This window comes from Artibeus jamaicensis, unplaced genomic scaffold (assembly GCF_021234435.1).
Source record: "Artibeus jamaicensis isolate MK-2021 breed Jamaican fruit bat unplaced genomic scaffold, CSHL_Jam_final contig_475, whole genome shotgun sequence".
Taxonomy (NCBI): Eukaryota; Metazoa; Chordata; class Mammalia; order Chiroptera; family Phyllostomidae; genus Artibeus; species Artibeus jamaicensis.
In genome coordinates this window covers 3735602-3752178 of record NW_026521852.1, presented here as the reverse complement: position 1 = coordinate 3752178, position 16577 = coordinate 3735602, and the positions used below count along the sequence as shown (strand labels likewise).

Here is a 16577-nt window from a genome sequence, read left to right as displayed (position 1 = left end):
GGAAGGGAATTAACAGCTGTGAGCACTGGCATCCTCAGTGCATTCTACAGATGGGGACACTGAGGCTCCGAGCTAACTTACTTGCCCTGACCTGTGTAAGAAGTAGCACAGAGCTATAAACTGGAGCCAGGTTGCTCCAGTTCCAGAGTAAAAGTTTTCTCCCTTTTCTTTACAAGATGCTGCCTTCTGCAGAAATTATAACACAACACCCAAAGGAGAGAGGAACGGGGAAAGACTCACACAGAGAAAATGTGCATGTGTGTGTGTGTGTGTGTGTGTGTGTGTGTGTGTGATATTTTCCTCACTGACAATGAAGATGGAGAATGAATGAAGGGTAGATGCGATCAGTTGCCAAGGTGGCTTTGGGCAGCCTCTTTTCCAACCAGCTGGATGGTGCCGGGAGACTGCACATGGGGGCTGAGGTTTTAGGTTTACAAGGCAGCCCTCTGAGCAGGTGTCCCCATCTGAGGAATGGTGATTCCAGCACAGCAATTTCTTCCTCCAGCCCACAAACAACCGGGGCCTCATCCAACCCATGCTTCTATCCCACCGTGTTTGGTAACTTGCACTACTTGGCCCAAAGCCTGAAGCCCAAAAGGGTGAGGAGGAAGATGGAAAGAGTGAGGGGAGGAGAGGAGGAAGCCCTCCGCGGTGAGAACAGTGGGGGTGGGGGCCAGTCAGACAGAAAGGAAAAATGAGGGGAAAGGGCCAGGGGCCAGGCCACTTGGACTGAACCAGCCCATCTCATCAGGGACTCGAATGCCTTCATTTTTGATCAGAAATATGTGACCCGACTTACTTTTTAGTTTTAAAAACCTGGGACTTACTTTTATGCTTTTGGTTTAAAAAAAAAAGTGTATTATTGTTTTTCTTTCATTTTTAGTAAATGTTTCCAAAAAAACTCTTCTTGTTTCTGTTGAAACAGAGAAAACAGGAATAGCAGACACCTGCAGTGCAGCCCCTCAGGAATAGCAACTGGCAGCAGACTCTGGAGGGCTGGGGAGCTGGGGGGGGATGGGAGGGAGGACCAGCATTCAGGTTGAGAAGGGAATAATGACTGTGAAGAAGGCTGGGTTTCCTCCCCAAATGGGAGCTGTTTCAGGCCTCAGGGGAGATTTCTGGGCAACTCCAAGCACCTATATTTCGAGTTAGTGTTTTTGCTGCAGCTGTCACAGGTTCCTGTACAAGTGCCACCAGGGTGGCTGGTTTGGTCCGGCAGGAGTGGGAGAGGAAGTGCCCGAGGCTGGCCTGCGGTGAGGAAGATTCTGGCTCCAAGTAGGAAAGGAGCAAGGAGGCAAAAAAGAGGTTGGGAAGTTAAAGGGAGAAGGCCTTGAGGAGCCTAGGGTTAATTGTTCCTTTCCTTCAAGAGAGATGCCATGCCACGTGGGATAAAATAAAACACTACACAATTGCAAAAGAACCACTCCACAGCGTATTAGGCACCACCACCCTGTTACCCCTCTGTCAACCACCATCAGGGTGACTGATGACTTATCAAAATCCACTCTGACATTTCCAGATGAGATGTTTTGACAGAGGTGCCACTCAATAGGGCAAGAAAAGCCTAATAGACCCTGAATGTAAATGAGGAACATTTGTCACCTTTGTCTCACCCATTTAAGGGGGTCTTGTCTGACAACAAGGCCTTCTCCTGGAGAGTGCTAAGGAGGGGAAAAGGGAGGGAGAGAGAGATGTACTGGAAGATGGACAGGTGAGGGGGAAGGGAAGGGCTCCCTAGAACAGTAGGAAGTCAGGGCCAGCAGAAGCCAGGTGGCTCTCAGGAGTGACTCAGCAGAATGGAGCAGCAGCAAGAAGAAAGGCTGTGCTGCCCAGTGTGGGGGCTCTGTATGTGGCCACTGAGCACTTGAACTGTGGCCAGTCCACACTGACATGTCCTATAATGTAAATACACACCAGCTAATGAATATTTAATATGGAAAAAGAATGCAAAATATCTCATTAATAAATCTGTTATGCTGATTACATTTGAAATGACAATATTCTGGATATATTGCATTAAATAACATTATTAATTTCACCTACTTCTTTTTTTTAATGTGACTACTCAGATATTAAAATCATGTATGCGGTTTACATTACATTTCTATTCAACAGTGCTAGTACAGACTGTGGATCAGAAAGACATAGGTTCAACTCCCACCTCCACCACTTATTCAAGGGCTCTTCATTGAGTCACTTTAACCTCTCCAAGCCTCAACTTCCTCATCTTGACAAATGTGAAAATATGGCATGTTCTTCTGAGGTTTCTGTGAGGACTGAACAATATGATGCGTGGAAAACACCTGGCGTGACCCCAGCTATGTGCGCAATCAGCAACTGTCAGTCAGCCCCACCTCCTCCCTCTCATTCCTGGGAGCCATCACTGGACTCGTTGCCAGTTAGCTTCGTGCTTAGTTTTTCTGTCAGCCCTTCGAGAGAATTTGGGAAACTATTGCCCCTTTGAAGAACTTGGTTCCCCCAACTGTAAAATGAAGGGTATGGTTCAGATGACTTCTGAGTTCCCCCAAAAGCTATATGGCCCTTAATCCAAATTACCAAACCTTGGCAGGCCTTGGTTTCCTCACCTGAATCATGGGAGGGGACAAGTGGCAGTACTGGCCTGAAGGGAGAGCATGCACCACTGGGGCTCCTGCCCTCCTAGGTAACATGATGGGCTTGTGCCTTGTGGTGAAGACACCACTGCCCTCTGGGCTGGGGTCTGGAACCAGTGAGGGGCTGTGCTGAAGGCCCCACACCATTAGTGTCCCAAGTCTGGGGCTGTGAGCAGCTGAGTGAGGCCAGGTGAAGAACTCAAAGTATCTATTCATAAATTGGGTCTAGAGAAGGTAGACAAGACCTTAAAACCTTTAGCCAGGAGCATCATAGGACTGCCTAATTCTTGAGAAAATTAGTATCTTTTCTACAGAGCTTGTCCCTGTTCCCAGCTCTTGCCCCCAACAAACCCTTCTCCTCTCTAGAGGATCCTGCCTTCCAAAGCCAGTGCAGTGGGGATGGAGGTCAGGATAACCAGGAGGACCAAAGTAGAAAGAGGGTGTTGATAGCAACCTGAAGACCTCAGGTCAGCCAGTCCTCAAGGCCTCTGACCAAGGCCAGGAGAGGGCTGACTATTTTTCTCTCTGACCCTAAATGCCAAGGCCTTAAATATCAGGACATGAGAACTCTTCTTGTTTGATCCAGAAAAGCAACATTTCAGAGGGTGGTCCATGGCCCCCTTGAACCAAATTCACCCAGCTAGGGTGCTTGTTAATCACAAAGATTCCTGGACTCTACCCCAGACTTCTGGAATGGAATTCCATGGGGGTGAGACCCAGGAACGTTATGCTAAACACATGCTGGAGGTGATCTCTGATAACTACTGATGGAGATGCCAGGTGAGGATCAGTCTAGTGATGTTGAGGTGGGAAAGAATTCTCAACTCTCCCTCCCCAGCCCAACATCTACTTCTCCACTGAGCAGCCTTCATTTCTGTGAGCCCCATCATCAGGGAGAACATGAGATGTTTGAGCAGAAACTGAAGAATCGTTATGAGAAGAGAACTTCCAGTCAAGATGGAGGCATAGGTAAACATGCTTCACCTCCTTGCACAACTACAGAAAAAATTACAAGACCTCAAAACAACACCCAGAAACTGCCAGATTTTCAGGAGATTCCACTTAAAGGGCCTTCATGGACTTCAAACTTATGCAGACCCACCCACTCTGGAATTCAGCACCAGGGCAACAGCTGGAAGGGAGTAAATTCAGTACCAGTCACATACAGGGAGTAAATGAAGTGGCTGGAAACACAGCGAGGGCCAGGCAAACCTCCAGAAGCTAGGTAGCAGCATTGGCCCCCCTTCAAACACTCCCCCACACAGAGTGACAAAGCAGTTAAGTGGGTTGCTCCACCCTGGGAATTACCTAAAGCTCTGCCCCACAATTTACAGGTGCCTTTTCTACAACAGGCCACACTACTAAGACAGGAAGTCAAAGCAGCTCTACCTAATACACAGAAACAAACACAGGGAGGCTGCCAAATTGAGGAGACAAAGAAATATGAAAGAACAGAACAAAACCCTAGAAAAAGACATAAATAAAAAGGAGATAACCAACCTAGCAGATGCAAAGTTCAAAACACTGGTTATCAGGATGCTCAAAGAACTCATTGAGTATGGCAAGAGCATAAAAAGGACCCAGGAAAATTTGACAGTTACATTAAGTGAAATAAAGAAAATCTGCAGGGAACCAACAATGGAGGAGATGATGCCAAGATTCAGATCAACGTTTTGGAGCATAAGGAAGAAATAAGCATTCAACCAGAAGAGCAAGAAGAAAAAGAATTTTTAAAAAATGAGGATAGTATAAGGAGTCTCTGAGACATGTCCAAACATACCAACATCCAAATTGTAAGAATGCTAGAAGAAAAAGAGGAAGAGCAAGAAACTGAAAACTTATTTCAAAAAATAATGAAAGAAAACTTCCCTAATTTGGTGAAGGAAATAGACATACAAGTCCAGGAAGCACAGAGAGTCCCAAACAAGTTGGACTCAAAGAGAACTATACCAAGACACATTATAATTAAAATGCTAAAGGTTAAAGATAAAGAGAGAATCTTAAAAGCAGCAAGAGAAAAGCAGAGAATTACCTACAAAGGAGTTCCCATTAGAGTGTCAGTTGATTTCTCAAAATAAACTACAGACAAGAAGGGACTGGCAAGAAGTATTCAAAGTGATGTAAAACAAGGACCATCAACCAAGATTACTCTATCCGATAAAGCTATCATTTAGAATGGAAGGGCAGATATAGTGCTTCCCAGAGAAGATAAAGCTAAAGGAGTTCATAATCACCATGCCATTATTACGTGATATATTAAAGAGATTTATTTAAGGAAAAAAATAAAAACTATGAACATTAAAATGACAATAAATTCACAACTATCAACAATTAAATCTAAAGAACAAAGCAAACAACCAGAACAGGAAGAGAATCATAAATATAGAGATTGTTTGGAGGGTTATCAGCAGGGAAGGGTTAGGGGGAGAATGGGGAAAAAGATGCAGGGATTAAAAAGCACAATTGGTAGGTACAAAATAGACAGGGGCAATGTTAAGAATAGTATAGGAAATGGAGAAGCCAAAGTACTTATATGCACAACCCAGGGACATGAACTAAGGGGGGAGAATTGTTGGAGAGAATGGGGGTATGAGGGGGAAGGTGGCAAAGGGGAAAAGTTTGGATAACTATAATAACACAATAAAATATATTTTTTAAAAAAGAATTTTTTATGAGGGACTTCCAGTTGAGATGGCAGCATAGGTAAACAATTTGCCTCCTTGCACAACCACATCAAAATTACAACTAAAATATAGAACAGCCATCATTCAGAATCATCAGAAATTGAGCTGAATGGAGGTCCTACAACTACAGAGTTAAAGAAGAAACCACATCAAAATTGGTAGGAGAGGCAGAGATGCGGAATAGGCTGGTCTCATACCCATGTGTGGTGGATAAAAATTGGGAGGGATATCTCAGGAGCAAGGGGTCCCAGCCCCACACCAGGCCCCCAAGCCCAGGGTTCCAGTGCAAGGAAGATAAGTCGCTGTAACTTCTGGCTGTAATAACCAGTGGCCATTGGGGCTGTGGAAAACAGAAACTTCTGAAGTCCCAGGTGTTCCCCTTAAAGGGTTTGGGCACAGACTTACTTGTACACAATCCCTCTGAGCTCCAGCATGGAGGTAGCAGATTGAAAGGCATCAGAGACATATGAAAAGGAACTGAACTGTCTGGAGTCAAGGTGAGAGCTGAGCAGCAGCTTTATCCCAGACAGAAGTGCTAGAAGAAGCCACTGTTCCTTTTCTGAGCCCTGGCCCCACAGTGCCAGCAGACAGGCACCATATCTAAGACTTGATCAACCTGATTCACACTGTTGTCTCCACCCTGGTGATCCCCTAAGGCTCTGCCCCACCCAAAGTTCAGACCCACCCAAGCTGTTTCCAGTGGCTTTTCCATATAAATGGTTTGTCTTGGCCCATGCTTCAGTTTTCCTAAACTCTCTCAAAGAAGCAGCACCTGGCTTTAGTGAACTCCTTACCTCTTGCTAAGTTGCTGGGGCCTGGCACTAGCAGCAGCCAGCCTTGGTTCATAGCCTGGCCTCCCCTGGGCACCTTCAAGACCAGCACAAGTAGCAGCCGTCTGCAGATTGCTTTGTAGCTAATGCTGTGTGACTGCAGACAGAACACAGGCAGTGGCTGACCTCGGATGTGCAAGGAGCAATCAAGGCTCAGTTATAAGAGGAAGTTGTACACAGCCCGCACAGTGGGTGCACCTTGAGTACCCAGCTTGGGTAATTGGGGAGGCTGTGCCCCTTGACCCCACAGAACACCTACTACATTAAGCCACTCTATCAAGCCTGGGAGGTGTAGTAGCTCTATCTAATACATAAAAACAAACACAAGGAGGCTGCCAAAATGAGGAGACAAGGAAATATGGCCCAAATGAAAGGACAGACCAAAATTCCAGAAAAAGAACTAAACAAAATGGAGATAAGCAATCTATCAGAAGCAAAATTCAAAACTCTGGTTATAAGGATGCTCAAGGAACTGAGTGAGGACCTCAACAGCATTAAAAAATCCAGTCAGAAATGAAGAATACACTAATTGAAATAAACAATTTACAGGGAATCAACAGAAGAGTGGATGAGCCCTGGCTGGTGTAGCTCAGTGGATTGAGCGCGGGCCTGCAAATCAAAGGATCGCAGTTCGATTCCCAGTCAGGGCACATGTCTGGGTTGCAGGCCAGTTCCCATCAGGGTACACATGAGAGGCAACCATACATTGATATTTCTCTCCCTCTCTCCTTCCCTTCCCTTCTGAAGATAAATAAATTTAAAAGAAAAAGAAGAGTGGATGAAGCTGAGAATTGAATTAATGATTTGGAACAAAACAACCAATCAGAATAGAAAGAAGAAAAAAGAATAAAATAAATGAAGACAGTGTAAGGAGCCTCTAGGACAACTTGAAGCATACCAACATTTGTATTACAGGAGTACCAGAAGGAGAAGAGAAAGAGCAAGAACTTGGAAACCTATTAGAAACCTACTGGAAAAAATAATGAAAAAAACTTACCTAATTTAGTGAAGGAAATAGCTGTACAAACCCGGAAAGCACAGAAAGTCCCAAACAAGATGGATGCAAAGAGGCCCACTCCAAGACACATCATAATTAAAACGTCAAAGGTTAAAGGAAAAGAGAAAATCTTAAAAGCAGCAAGAGAAAAGCAGTTACTGCAAGGAAGCCCACATAAGACTGTCAGCTGATTTCTCAAAATAAATTTTGCAGGCTAGAAGGAATTGGCAAGAAACATTCAAAGTGATAAAAAGCAAGGACCTAGAATAAAGATTATCCAACAAAGCTATCATTTAGAATCAAAGGGCGGACAGATTCTCAGACGAGAAAAAAACTCAAGGGGTTCATCATCACCAAACAAGTATTATATGAAATGTTAAAGGGTCTTCATTAAGAAGCAGCAAAAAAATCTGAACAATAAAATGACAATAAATAAGCGTCTATCAAAAACTGAATCTAAAAAAAACCCCAAAATAAACAAACAAGGGTAACAGAATCATAGATACAGAGAATGTTTTGTTGGCTGCCAGATGGGAGGAGGTGGGGGGATGGGTGAAGAGTTGAGGGGATTAAGAATTACATTGGTAGCTACAGAAAAGTCACAGGGATGTAAACTACTGTATAGGAAATGGAGTAGCCAAAGAACTTATATGCATGATCCATGGACATGAACAATGATGTGGGAATTGCCTAAGGTAGTGGGGGGGAGATAGGTAGAGGGGGACAAAGGCAGAAAATTTGGGACAACTGTAATAGCATAAACAATAAAATATAATTAAAAAAAGAATCTTTATCAGGGGAAGGGAAAGCGGCAATTACTGCACACTTCTCACACCCATGCAGCCCTATAAGCAGAAGAAGGTTCCCAGACCCCTGGGGGAGCAGCAGGGGTTGTGATAAGAATCTCTGGTGATGAGAAGCCACACTGGAATGGCCGGTTTCTCTTCTTTAGTAACAAGAGGTAAGTATCAATACATAATGATGAGCTCTGGCCCCCTCTGAGGGTAACAGGTACTGCTGAGGCTGTGGACCCAACTTTCCAACACCTTTCCCTCAGGTCAGGACGAGGAGTGAAGGTATGGCCGCCAGTGGAGGCACACACAGGTGTAGGGGCAGTGCAGGGAGAGGAGAAACTCCAGGCAGCTGGGCAGCAGTGGGGAAACAATACAGGGCCGTAACAGGTTGGGTAGGGCTTGGGAATGGGCTGGGGGGTGGGCAGACAATGGGGGAAATGAGGAGAGAAGGTTGGAGAGGAGCGGCCAGATGGGTCTCCTTTCAGGGGCTGATGAAACAAGGGTCTGGGCAGGACACAGGCAACGCTGGGCCTCTCCCACAGTTGCCCTCACTGTTGGGTAAGTCTCAGTGGCTGGAGCCCACGTTAGAGTTGGAAGTCTGAGATGACCCAGTCCAGCAGCCCAGGAAGCTGAGGCTCTCAAAGGAGAAATTCCTTCCTCCTCGATTCCCAGTTCCATGTGCGTTCCACCTCCCCAGGTACCTCTGGTTGGCGCTTCCAGGGAACTGAAGGATGGCAGCAGAGGTGAGATGCAATAGAGACAACAAGGGTGTATCAACAACACCTCCCTGTGCACAAATGCAGGTTTTGTTCAAGATGTCCTGTAGGGGCACTTGGCACTTCGCTGACTTGCAAACACCTTCACCTGACAGCCTCATTACCACGCAGTTGGTCACCACCTTCTTCACTCTGCTGATGAGGAATAGGAGGCTCGGGGCCTTTGAGTTACGAGTTACCAGTGGTGGTGGCAGGCCTGGACCCAGGCTGCCCCTGACCAGGTGGGGGCCTTTCCACTGGCCGTGCTGCCTCCACAAGCATGTGAGGAGGCAGCACTTAGAGCTGGAACAAGGTACTGCCAGAGTCACAAAAGGCAGAGATGGAGGCACCAGCCTCAAGGCCGCAGGACAGAGGGACCAGGTGAAGGGATTTGTAGGTCTTAGGATGAATCAATAGCAAAGCCAGGACAAGAACCCTGGATTTCTAATCCCAAACTTAACTCCTCATAAGAGGTGGCACAGAGATGTGGGGGCAGGAGCCAGGGTCCATTCCCTTACCTACTGCCACTCGGTATTTAGGGTGGTTGCCACCGAAGAGTGACCTGTTGGAGGTTGGGGACCCAGGGCTGAACAGCTTTGCCCTTGGAAGCCACTAAGCTATGGGGTCCCCATAGCTTAGCGTATGGAGAACAGGTCTGGTCTTCCTTGTCTTTGTATCCTAGCACTCTGCACGGTTCCCAGCACACGGCTGCAGTGATGAATAAATGAATGATGTGTTAATAAATGAGTCAAACCAAACTAATTGGAAATGAGACTAAATGGGGTGGGGGGGGCGCTGTGGTAGAAAAATAGGGACTGGGACTCAGGACTCTGCCTTCTCTCCTGCATCACTGAGTACACCAGGCATTGTGCTGAATGCCAACCATGGACAACAGAGTATCCCAAGAGAGAAGGGACAACTGAGCAACAGTATGGAAGCATGAAGTGACACGCTCCTGCTGGGCCCAGACTGTTGTGTGGCCCAGCGCAAGTCCCTGCCCTCTCTAGGCCTCGGTGTGTTTAGGAGTAGGAGCTGGGGTTAGAGGAAATGATCTGAGCTCACTCACTACACTGCTCTCCACGGCAGGCACATGGTGGGCATGCAGCCCCCTCCCCGCCGCAGAGAATTGTGGGGAGGGTGGGAAAGAACAAGGACAGGCAGAAGTAACCTGGCCCGAGGGAGGCAGACAGACACTCCTGGAAGCTGGGTCCCCAGAGTCTGTGCAGTGAGAGGTAACTGGCTGTGACAGAGGAGCGAGCCAGTAGTCAATTCCATTCAATAAAACTCTGATTGCCTAGGAGCCCTATAAACAGCAAGCTTCCCTGTGGGCCTGAGGCACACTCTGCTTCTCTCCCTCCTGCCGGCACCTGCTTTGCCCTGGCCAGTGCAATCCCTTGCCAACCTGAAAATGTCCCTCAGCTTCTGGTGGGAAGTGGGCAGCCAAGGGTTACATGCCCCCTGGCAGGTGAGGGCCTAGCCACCAGGCAGTGGGAGGAGGAGGGAGCTGGAATCACTTAGCCCTCATTAGTCCAAATTAAAATCAGGAGTGAGATGACAATTACAATTTGCAGTGGACTAATTGTTTTCCCTCAGAAGCTGATCATTTTGCAGATTGGGGAAATTAATTGTTTCAAGTCCCAGGTGAATTAGCTTTGAGCCCAGCTGAGGCGAGGCAGCCTCTGCCTCCTCTTGGACTGGTCCTCCACTTCTTCAGCACCCCTCAGGCCAGCCCCCTAGCCTCACGATTCTGTCGTTTTGGATCCTCAGGCTGGAAGAGACCGAGGGTCTGAGGATCCCCGGTGGAAGGACGGGAGAGCATTGGCAGAGGCAGGACTGGGAAGCAGCTGGTCAGAAGGTGCAGCTGTTAGAGGCCAGCAGCGATGCTGCCAGGAGGGGGCGCTCTGGCCTGAAGGTATCCTTGCCTGACAGCCTCCCATTTGTCCAGTGGAGGGGTGGGCTCTGGGAAGCCTCCACGGAGCATCTGATAGTCATTGCAACATTTGTTCGTTCATTCATTCATTAATTCATTCATTCAACAAACACCAGTGGCTTACTGTGTGCCAAGCACTGTTTAAGGAGGCCTAGGGACCCTGCAGTGAACATTACAGGCACCATTTTTTTTTCTTGTGAAGCTTACATGGTAGAGGAGAAGGAAGGATGGAGAATAACCATATAAGTACATAAGACATTAGATGGTGACAAGGACTAAGAAGGAACATGGCAAGTAGAATGAAAGATGTCCACACCCTAATTCCTGTAACCTGTTGAATCTGTTACCTTAGAGGGCAAAAGGGACAGTGAAGATACAATTAAGGTGATTAGGAGAGGGTCTTGGATTATCTGGGTGGGACAACTCTAATCACAAGAGTTGTTAAGAGAGAGAACTTTCGGAGCTAGAAGCAGAAGAGACTCCAAGCAGGAGAGGACTGGTGCCCTGTTGCTGGCTCTGAGACGTAGGGCAGGGGTCATGCACAGGACTGAAGAGAGGCCTCTGGAGCTGACAGCCATCGAGGAAGCGGATGCCTCAGTCCTACAAGCACGGGAACCAGCACTCCACCGGCCACCTGGAGAAACTTGGAGGCACACTCTCCCCAGAGCCTCCAAAGCTGACACCTTGATTTTGGCCTTTTGAAACCTGGAGCTGAGAACTGAGCCAACCCAGTTGGACTTTTGACCCACAGGACTGTGAGACAGAAAGTGTGTGCTCTTTCAAGCAGCTGTATTGGTGGTGCTTTGTTACAGTAGCAATAGAAAACAACCTGGGGAACTAAACAGGAGGATTACTCTGGGTGGCCGGGGAGGGCCCTGAGGTCAGAGACCTGAATGATAAGGAAACTTCAATCTTGAGCCCCAACCGCCTCCGCACCCCAGCCCTCGCAGTCATGAGTGAACCAAGTGGTTGGTCACTGTGAGGCAGAAGGAACAGGCAACGGCGGTGGGGTGGGGGCTTCCAGGAGAAATGCCACGAAAAACCTCCTGAAGGAAGTGCTGTCGGGTGCAGGAGCAGCTGACAGGGCTGCCGGGGAATCTCCTCAGAAAACTCTTTAGAATGAGAACTGGGCAAGTCCAGCTAAGACATGGGAGACAGGTGAGAACTCTCCTATCTAGAACCTTCTAGAATTTCCTCCCAGCCGTGGGGCTTAAGAAGGACCACTGCCCTCCCTAACCCACCCCAGGGCTATCTCCTTTCTCCCCTGTTCTGTCTCCCTTCCCCAGCTGGCGTCGGCCAGGGACCAGGTTTCTTCACAGGTCGGGCAACCAGGTGCTGCTGGTTTCCCGGTGGGATATTGGTGCACTGCCAGCAGCACAGAGCAGGGGTTTATTCAAGGCATTTTAAATTAGACAGCAGGAGGCAGGGAAGGAGGGAAGGCAGAGGTTGGGACCAGCTTCATGCCCTATCAGAACAGCACCTTTGAGCCTAAAGAATGCCTGAGAGGCAGAGCGCAAGGGAAAAACAGAGATGGCGGAGGGCCCCTCACACTCTCCACTTCCCCTGCCCACCGAGGCTCCACCTTTATGTGAACGGGAAGGGCAAAGAAGGACCTGAGTTAAATGTTTGGCTTTGTCTCATTAGCTGTGTGATGTCTGGCAAGTTAATTGCTCTGGGTCTCAGATTTCTCTTCTGTACAATTAGAGTAATAATACCTACTTTACAGGGTGGTTCTTGCAGAGATTAGAGATGTCAAAAAGTGCCCCACGTGGAGTAGGTACTGAATAAATGGTGGCTATTTCAATTACAAGCACTGAAGCTCCCATCCTGAATCCCAGCCCCTTTAATTCAATGTTTCTCAAATCCGAGTGGGCCCAAGAATCACCTGTGGTGCTCATCAACATGCAAATACCCATCCTGCTTCTCTGGTCCCCTGCTGCAGGTCTGCGGGTAGAACTAGCTCCCAAGCAGATGATTCTGGTGTAGGCAGCTGGGGCCACACTTGCTGTCCCAGGCCAGCATCCACCTCCTGGGAAAAGAGGAGCTGGCCCAAGGCTGTTCTGTACTTGTACCCATTTTAGAAGCTGCCTCCACAGGCAGAAACAGCTGGCTGGGAGGTGGCCCCTTCCCCTTACCGGGCCTGTGCCGTGAGCAGTCTCCACACCTAAGTAAGGTGAGTTGGTGCTCTGCCTCCTGGAATGTTGTGAATCCTCCAAAGGTCAGAGCTGGAAGGCACCTGTGCACCCACCTCATTTTGTTTCCTTGTTTTTCAATGGAGGAAACTGCGGCCCAGAGTGGGGAGATGACTCGTGACTGACCTGCAAGGTCAAAGTACTGGGCTGCATGACTGCGAGCCCCTCCCACTTCTGAAGTTCTGGGTTTGGGGAGTTAGGAGTAGGCGCTGCTGGCCCCAGGTCGGGGGAAGCCTGAGGGAGGCCCAAGGCTGACTGGCTTCCTGATCACTAATTAACCTGATTTTCTAGCCAGGAGGTCTGCAAAACCCTCCTGCTCCAGGTCTTATTCTGTTTATTGTCTACATTTGGAGGACTTTATCATTTTTCCTTTTTTCCTCTTTTCCTCCTCCCTTGCTCTCTCTCTCTATACATTCACTGACGCACTGACCCCCTGCCTGCTCCCTGCTAGGCCCTGGGAATGCACAAGACGAACAAGACCCGCTGTCCTAGGGAAGCTGTCAGCCTGACAGGGCAGACAGACACTCACAGGTCTCATGTGGCCCAAGGGCTGTGAAATGTGACATAAGCACTAGCTGTGCCAGATAATGGAATTTAGAGCTGCCCAGTGGCCCTCAGAGTGCCCTAGCTTTCCTCTGTACCTCTCTCCTATCTCTGGCTATCTGCCCACAAAAACCCAGTGATTTGCCCTGACTAGTGTGGCTCAGTGAATTGAGCCCTGGCCTGCGAACCAAAAGGTTGCCAATTTGACTCCTGGTCAGGGCACATGCTTGGGTTGCAGGCCAGGTCCTCAGTAGGGGGCACACAAGAGGCAACCATGCATTGATGTTTCTCTCCCTCCCTGCCCCTGTGTCTAAAAGTAAATAAAATCTTAAAAAAAACAAAAACTAGTCATTTAGGTATAACTGAGTACTATTATTGAAAAGTTAGAAAATACGGAAAAATATATGCAGAAAATTTAAAAAGCTCCTCTTTCACCTCCTGATGCCAACTACTGTTACTTTGGTGCACACCCTTCCAGGCCTTTTTCTCTGGTGGTAAACATTCTTACTGTGTGTCTTTCTCCCTGAGTTTCACGCCATCTTTCTTGTTTGGGTGAAGGACATTGTTAAGTTACTTTTGGAAAAGTGGTAAGTTTCTTGAAAATTTGTATATTTGAAAATATCTTTATTCAATCACCTTAATTAATTGATAGATTGACTGGGAGTATAATTTTAGACTGAAAATAACTTTCCCTCGACAAATGCCATATACTTTCACTTATGTGTAGAATCTAAAAACAAAATAAACAATAACAATAAAAACAGAAACAAACTCATAGATTCATAAAACAGACTGATGGTTGCCAAATGGAAGGGGTGGGGGGGCTGGGTAAAACAGGTGAAGGGATTAGGAAGTACAATAGGCAGTTACAGTCATGGGATATAAGGTACAGCGGGGGAACATAGTCAATAATATTGTAAAAACTGGATGGTGTCAGGTTGGTGCTAGACTTGTTGGGGGGAATCACTTTTTAAGTTATATCAATGTCCAATCACTATGCTGTATACGTGAAACTAATGATATATATTTTTAACTTTTATTTTATTGATTATGCCATTACAGTTGTTCTATTCCCCCCTTCATTCCCCTCCACCCTGCACACCCCCCACCCCCACCACTCCCCCCCTTTAGTTTATGACCATGTGTCTCGAGTTCTTTAGCTTCTATATGACCATGCGTCTCAAGTTCTTTAGCTTCTATATTACCCTCCCCCCTATTTTCTACCTACCGTCTATGCTGTTTATTCTCTGTACCTTCTCCTCCCTTCTCCTCCTCCCATTCCCCTGTTGCTAACCCTCCTTGAGATCTTCATTTCTATGTTTCCATGCCTGATCTAGCTGTCCTCTTAGTTTGCTTTTGTTTTAGGTCTGGTTGTTAAGAACTGTGAGTTTGCTGTCCTTTCACTGTTCATCTTTTTTATCGTTCTCTTTTTTAGATAAGTCCCTTTAACATTTCATATAATAAGGGCTTGGTGATGATGAACTCCTTGAATTTGATCTTATCTGAGAAGCACTTTATCTGTCCTTCCATTCTAAATGAAAGCTTTGCTGGATAGAGCAATCTTGGTTGTAGGTCTTTAGATTTCATGACTTGGAATACTTCTTTCCAGCCCCTTGTTGCCTGTAAGGTCTCTTTTGAGAAATCCACTGACAGTCTGATGGGAACTCCTTTGTAGGTGACTGTCCCCTTATCTCTTGCTGCTTCTAGGATTTTCTCCTTCATTTTAATCTTGGCTAATGTAATTATGATGTGCCTTGGTGTGTTCCTTCTTGGGTCCAACTTCTTTGGGACTCTCTGAGCTTCCTGGATTTCCTGGAAGTCTATTTCCTTTGCCAGATTGGGGAAATTCTCCTTTATTATTTGTTCAAATAAGTTTTCCACTGGTGGCTGTTCGTTTCCCCCTTCTGGTACCCCTATAATTTGGATGTTGGAGCATTTAAAGATGTCCTGGAGGTTCCTGAGTCTCTCCCCATTTTTTTGAATTCTTGTTTCTTCATACTTTTCTGTTTGGTCATTTTTTCCTTCCTTCTGGTTCACTCCCTTGATTTGAGTCCCAGTTTCCTTTCCATCACTATTGGTTTCCTGTGCAATTCCCTTCATTTCAATTAGTTTAGCCTTCATATGTTCCTTTAATTTGTGACTAAAATGAACCAGTTCTGTGAGCATCCTCATCACCAGTCTTTTGAACTGTGCATCTGAAAGTTTTGCTATTTTTTCGTTGCTTAGAGTTATGGGCTCTGGGGCTTTGAAATCTTCTTGAGCCATTTTTGATCTGTTTGCGCCCATTAAGTATGAGGAGTGGAGCCTTAGGGGCGGGGCGGGGCAGGGCAACCAAGCGGGGTCCTTGGGTTGTAATGCTGTATGTGGGGGTGGGGTCAAAACGGGGAAATGGCGGCCCTCTCTGCTGCCTCCCACCACTGGGGCCTGCTCGGTCCCATCTCACTGCCCACTCCCTCACTGGTCTATCTGCACAGGAATGCGCCACCACAGTCAACCCACCGCCCTGACGGTCGCTCACTGGGCTGCTCACTGGGTCTGCCCGTTGCAACCCCACACCTAGGATCCACGTGCCTGAGTCCATCTGACCAAGTTTTCCTGTGCAACCCTGTTCTGCCAGCTGCTGGCTTCTCCCCTCTTACCAGTCAGGCTGAAGAATTTGTTGTTATCAGACTTCTGAAAAGTTCAATTTTCTGTGTTCTGGCTGTGTTTTCTGTTGCTAATATTTAGTTGTCTCTAAACTTGGTTGTGTGAGAAAGCACAGCGTCTCCACCTATGCCTCCATCTTGGCGGAAGTCCTAATATGATATTGAATGTCAGCTGTAACTGAAATTTTTTAATTTTAATTTTTATTTATTTTTTAAAGTTTATTTTATTGATTATGCTATTACAGCTGCCCCACATTTTTCTCCCTCTTTCCCTCCTCCACCCTGAAATCCCCCACCAGCATTTCCCCACCCCTTTTAGTTCATGTCCATGTGTCATACATATAAGTTCTTTGGCTTCCTCATTTCCCATGCTGTTCTTAACTTCCCCCTATTTTGTATCTACCAATTATGCTTCTTATTCCCTGTACCTTTTCTCCCATTCTCCCCCTCCCCTTCCCCACTGATAAGCCTCCATGTGATCTCCATGTCTATGATTCTCTTCCTGTTCTATTTGTTTGCTTAGTTTGTTTTTGTTTTTTAGGTTCAGTTGTTGGTAGTTGTGAGTTTGTTGCCATTTTACTGTTCATAGTTTTTA

General features: G+C 46.9%; 1 protein-coding gene across 3 annotated transcripts in view; it reads right to left on the bottom strand.

Annotated features, from left to right (window-relative positions):
• The window catches only part of LRRN2 (leucine rich repeat neuronal 2), an 81513-nt gene that overhangs the window by 34246 nt on the left and 30690 nt on the right, over nucleotides 1-16577 (bottom strand). The window contains exon 1 of one of the 3 annotated variants that reach the window (XM_037155419.2): nucleotides 12738-12759. The exons of the other annotated variants lie outside the window; for them this stretch is intronic. The gene's annotated coding sequence lies outside the window, so the exon portion shown is untranslated. Of the gene's footprint in view, nucleotides 1-12737; nucleotides 12760-16577 lie in introns of those variants that run through there. 3 annotated transcript variants of the gene reach the window in all.